This window comes from Rana temporaria, chromosome 2 (assembly GCF_905171775.1).
Source record: "Rana temporaria chromosome 2, aRanTem1.1, whole genome shotgun sequence".
NCBI classification, from domain to species: Eukaryota; Metazoa; Chordata; class Amphibia; order Anura; family Ranidae; genus Rana; species Rana temporaria.
Window position 1 is genome coordinate 191141792 of NC_053490.1, and position 6481 is coordinate 191148272.

Consider the following 6481-nt stretch of genomic DNA (forward strand, 5'->3'; position numbering starts at 1 on the left):
GAGGACAGACAACAAAGGGAAGGGCTACAATGTGGGTGATCATTATGATAGCCAATCAGAGGCTATTACAGCCTGTGTGATCGGAATCCAGTTCCCCCGAGTCCTGATCACTAGTAGAGACACAACAGCCCGGTCTCGGTGCTCAGAGTGCACAACAGAGTGTGCTCCCAGCACAAACACGACCACATTCTTAATATGACATACCCAGGTTTTTAGACCACTTCCTGGACACTGCATATATGTGTTACACATTCAAGGTTGAATGTGTTAAATTGATCTCTAATGCAGAATTGGAAAGACCCCAGTGTCTTTTAAAAGTGCTACTATATTGTGGTTTCTGATATGACAGTGTGTATCAGTGGCGGTGCGTCCATAAGGGGGCGCCCCCATCTCTCTCCTGTCACTTCTCTATCACCAAAAACAGATTCATGCATTACACGAATCTATTTATGGTCGCCGCTGCTGGGGTATTTTTTGGAAGCACCTGATTAAAGCCATAGGCTCTAATAGGCGTCCAAAAAGGTGAACAGCGGGCACCATACTTTGTCGCTCGCTGTTCACTCAGCGTTGTTAGGAAAGCGAAATATTCGCTTTGCTAACACTGAACCGTCTCTCAGCCAATCAGGTGCTTGGGTCTGTTACCTGTCACCCGATTGGCTGAAACGACAGGCGCTGTGATTGGACGCCTATCAGGTGTCCAATCATAGCAGAGGATGGGAGAAGACATTGAGGACTCGGGGCGTGCAGCATTTGATGGGGCACAGTAGTGGCAATTGATGGGCACACTGGCAGCAATTGATGATCACAGTAGCGGCAATTGATGGGAACACTGGCAGCAATTGATGGGCATAGTAGCAGCAATTAATGGGCACAGTGTCAACAATTGATGGGCACAGTATCTGCAATTGATGGGCACAGTAGCAGCAATTGATGGGCACAGTGGCAGCAATTGATGGGCGCACTGGTAACTGCGTTTGATGGCACAGTGGTGGCAATTTATGGGCACAGTGGCTGCGTTTGATGGCACAGTGGCGGCAATTGATGGCACAGTGGCTGCATTTGATGGGCACAGTGGCTGCATTTGATGGGCACAGTGACTGAGCTTGATGGGCACAGTGGCTGCGTTTGATGGCACAGTGGCAGAAATTGATGGCACAGCGGCTGCGTTAGATGGCCACAGTGGCTGCGTTTGATGGCACAGCGGCAGCAATTGATGGAACAGTGGCTGCTTTTGATTGGCACAGTGGTGGCAATTGATGGGTACAGTAGCTGTGTTTGATGGCACAGTGGTGGCAATTTATGGGTACAGTGGCTGCGTTTGATGGCACAGTGGTGGCAATTGATAGGCACAGTGGCTGTGTTTGATGGCACAGCGGTAGCAATTGATGGCACAGTAGCTGCTTTTGATTGGCACAGTGGTGGCAATTGATGGGTACAGTAGCTGTGTTTAATGGCACAGTGGTGGCAATTTATGGGTACAGTGGCTGCATTTGATGGCACAGTGGTGGCAATTGATAGGCACAGTGGCTGCGTTTGATGGGCACAGTGGCTGCTTTTGATGGGCACAGTGGCTGAGCTTGATGGGTACAGTGACTGCGTTTGATGGCACAGTGGCGGAAATTTATGTTTTTTTTTTCAGTTTGTTTGCACCCCCCAAAAATTTTGAGCACCTGCCGCCACTGGTGTGTATTACAGAAAGTCATAATTATTAATGTCATGGTTCAAATAAAACATGTGGTGGCAGCTGTTTGGTTTGTAACAGGTTAACTTGGGAATGAAGAATTAAAAAACACACACACACTAAAAAGGTAGCCCCCTCGCTGTTTCTGCTGTGAGGTGGGACTTCTTTTTTCTTCAAACTTGTTTTTCAGTAGTGATTAAAATCCCTGGATACAAGAGTGACCTGCCATGTTAGGAGTTTTAAAGGTTTACAAAGTACTGACAACCTTCAGATACATGCATGGAATATAGGTGGTCCTGCGAGTCACTATGCTAATGCACAAAGGAAAAAGGTAACAAGCTGAGCTGCTGGCAATGTTCACAATCCCATAAATGTATAACTTAGACCCCTTTTACACTGAGCCGCTCATTGCGTCGGCGGTAAAACTTCGCTATTTTTACCGCCGACGCTCCGCTCCAAACATGCGGCTAGCATGACTTTTTTTGTCGTCCTGCTAGCGCAACTCTCCAGTGTGAAAGTCCTCAGGCTTTCACACTGGAGACAATGGTGCAGCTGTTTGAGGGCAGATTGCAGGCGCTATTTTTAACGCTATAGCGCCTGCAATACACCCTCAGTGTGAAAGGGGTCTATGAGTGCCCCAATTATGCCGCGCTGTGGTGCTCTATATACATATAAGTAAAAATGGTGTCATCAAATGGAATTGTGTAAAATGTGTTATAAGTTACAATAGAAAAAAATAATATTGCAACAAAAACCCAAATATTCTGTAAACAATGTAATCACATGTACAGTCCCATCGCATGCGATTCTAGTGCAGCAGTTGATTAATCAATTATAGTGCAATCCAAACTCAAGTCCATGCAGACAGTCCCTTTAAATAGTCTCTGTTCACAAAATATGATTCTCATTCCATTCACTTCTTACTGATGCTCAAATAGCAGAATATAGTGTCGCCGCAAAGTGCTCCCCCCCTCCAGGAATAGTATCACCCGGTGTTGTGTGACCTATACAATTAAGTAAGGTCAATAAAAACCTTTTAGCCTCTCCCGGGCTACAAACACTCTCCAAGCTTCCTCGCTGCTATCTCCTCATAAGTAGCCAGTAACATCCAGAGGCCCAGATTCAGGTAGAGCCGCGCAATATTTGCGTGGGCAAAGGGCAACGATTTTTGCTCTGCGCCCACGCAAATATTTCGATTTGCCCGCGATTCACGGAGCAGTAGCTCCGTAAATTGCGCGGGCGCTATGCTAATTTGCCCTGCGTAAGGGCGCCTAATGTAAATGATCCCGCCTGGGGCGGGAATCATTTAAATTAGGCGCGCTCCCGCGCCGAGCGAACAGCGCATGCTCCGTCGGGAAACTTTCCCGACGTGCATTGCGGCAAATGACGTCGCAAGGACGTAATTTGCTTCTAAGTGAACGTGAATGGCGTCCAGCGCCATTCACGAATCACTTACGTAAACGACGTGAAATTCTAATTTCACGAGCGGGAAGGGTGGCTATACTTTAGCATTGGCTGCGCCTACTATGAGTAGGAGCAGCCTTATGCTAAAGTCGCCGTACGGAAACTCCGTACCTTGCGTGTGCAGGGCCCGCGCAACTTTTGTGAATCAGTGTTAGTATTCAATTTGCATACTATACACAGATCACAATGGCCGCGCCCCCTAGCGGCCAACGCAAGAATGCAGCCAAAGATATGAAGGCATAAGGAGGCTTATGCCTGTCATATCTTAGGCTGCAGTCGGTGTAACAAGGTTCCTGAATCAGGAGCACTCGTTACACCGGAGCAAGTAAGCACTTGCGCCGCGCAACCTAGGTTGCGCGGGCGCAAGTGCTTCTTGAATCTGGGCCAGAGAGTATATACAAAGGAAAATAGTGCTTATATCTTTTTAAAATGACATTTTATAAAAAAACACAAAAGTATAGGGTACTCACATTTTCCTGGTGCTGGGATCATAGTCAGAATTAACAATTGTTTTTTAAATAAAATATTACATTAGTTAAACAAATAATGAAAACACACTTTAGTGAATACTTTAAATTTGCCGTGGCCCTTTATAGGTATAAATATTAAACCAATTTAAATCCACTTTCAATAAATTTATAAATAATCAATACATATAGCGTGTATTAAAGTCTTCTTAATAATCATATATCTATCTATCTATCTATCTATCTATCTATCTATCTATCTATCTATCTATCTATCTATCTATCTATCTATCTATCTATCTATATATATATATATATATACAGGGCTTTTTTTCAGGGGGAACTTGGTGGAACTCAGTTCCACCACCTTTGGCTCAGACCCTTTGGTGCCTCCTCACCACAATCACTTGTAAACACAGAAGTCTGGTTTCTGTGTTTACAAGTGACAACTCTGCACTCTGTGTGTAACCCCCCTGAACTCTGCACTCTGTATGTAATGCAATCCTGGTATTTAATGCCCCTTTAAGACCCTTCTACTTTTTGTGAAATCTGAACGGGGTCGTGGTTGAGTTCCTGCACCTATTTTCTGATAAAAAAAGCTCTGGGCTTACCTATAGGTAAATGTCTGCAGAGGAAGTTTACTTCCTCTTTAAAAGAGAATTAAGGGAATATCTTTTTTTCTTTTTAGAATCATACTTATCTAGGTGGACGCAGCATCTGTCTGATAAGACTGAAAACCGAGCGATCAAACACAGCCGATCGCTCAGTTGCCTGAGAGCAGTGCCGCTGCTCTCTCTACTCATGTTGTTTGGGAGGAACCAGGGAAAGCAAAATATAAGCAGATCAAACTCCAGCTTTAATGCCTCTCTGTGTGCAAAAATTAAATTGTGTGTTACATACGTGGTCGAGGTCTTGGCCTGAACACCATCTCCAAGCCTTTCACCTCCAGTACACAGTTATCCTGCAGTAAGGAGCCCCAGGGGACAGACAGGGAGATGGTCTGGATAAAGCCTTCCGTCACTTCCAGGGGAGCGTCTGCGGACTCCAATATCTCATTAAGACTCTGTAGAGAAAAAATATGAACAGAAAGTTACAAAGGATGTACATTGTATAAAAACTGAGCAGTACATTGTATGCACCTGTGACCAAGGTATTCCCAAGGCCCTTTTCACACAGGCTTTCCGATCAGGTCCCCGTCAGTTTTTCAGGTGGACCCGATTGGACCCTCCAGTCTCTCCTACGGAGCAACGGATGTCATCAGCGACATGTCTGCTGACACCCGCTGCTATGCGATCCGATCCTCTCCACCAAATCCAGACTGATGATGGTCCTAATTTTCCTCCGTCTGGCAGACTGGATCGGATGAAAATGGACAGGCAGTCCGTTCTCATCCGATCTCCCCATAGAGGAGAGCGGGACTCTAACAGGTCCGTCTCAGCACAGTGAGGCTGTATTCACACCTGAGTGTTTTGTAGCTTGAAGCTCAAAGATGCTGGAGGAGAAAAAATAAATAAAAATCAATGATTCTCTACGTAGATGGTTCACATCTCCACTTTATGTCGCCTGAAGCTCAAACAAGTTCTGGAGCTTTTTTTTGTCGCTCAGATTGGGCAGTTATGGTCACTTTGGCGCATTCCTATCCTCATATAAGGGAATGAAAAAGGTATTTGCGCAATTTTCTGCTCAAATTTAAAAAAAAAAATTAATAAAAAAGTACTAATATAATATATGAAGAAATACATTTAAAATAAATACACAAATAACTAGAAATCATCATAAATAAGTAAAATAAAATTAATATACAATAATACCATAATAAATAATAATCAACCTCAACATTTTTCAAATACATTATTATTAATAAGAAGAAGAATAATAAGAATAATGAATATAGTAAAATAACCAACCAACCTCGAACAAAAAAAAAAAGCATTATTAATATATTAACCACTTAAGGAGCGCCTAACGCTGATATACGTCGGCAGATTGGCACGGCTGGGCACAATCACGTACCTGTATGTGATTGTATAATGCCCAGTCGTGGGTCGCGGGCGCGTGTCCCCGCGACCCGGTCCGAAGCTCCGTGACCACGGCCGCGGGACTCACGGACCCGATCGCCGCTGGTGTCCCGCGATCGGCCCCCGAAGCTGAAGAACGGGGAGAGCTGTGTGTAAACACAGCTTCCCCGTTCTTCACTGTGGCGGCGTCATTGATCGTGTGTTCCCTTATATAGGGAATCACAATCGATGATGTCACACCTACAGCCACACCCCCCTACAGTTAGAAACACACATGAGGTCACACATAACCCCATCAGCGCCCCCTTGTGGTTAACTCCCAAACTGCAACTGTAATTTTCACAGTAAACAATGCATTTTAAATGCATTTTTTGCTGTGAAAATGACAATGGTTCCAAAAATGTGTCAAAATTGTCCGAAGTGTCCGCTATAATGTCTCAGTCACGAAAAAAAAAAAAATCGCTGATCGTCGCCATTAGTAGTAAAAAAAAAAATTAATAAAAAATGCAATAAAACTATCCCCTATTTTGTAAACGCTATAAATTTTGCGCAAACCAATCGATAAACGCTTATTGCGATTTTTTTTTACCAAAAATAGGTAGAAGAATACGTATCGGCCTAAACTGAGGAAAAAAAATGTTTTTTTATATATATTTTTGGGGGATATTTATTATAGCAACAATTTTTGTTTATAGTGCAACAAAAAAAAAAAAACGCAGAGGTGATCAAATACCACCAAAAGAAAGCTCTATTTGTGGGGAAAAAAAGGACGCCAATTTTGTTTGGGAGCCACGTCGCACGACCGCGCAATTGTCAGTTAAAGCGACGCAGTGCCGAATCGCAAAAAGGGG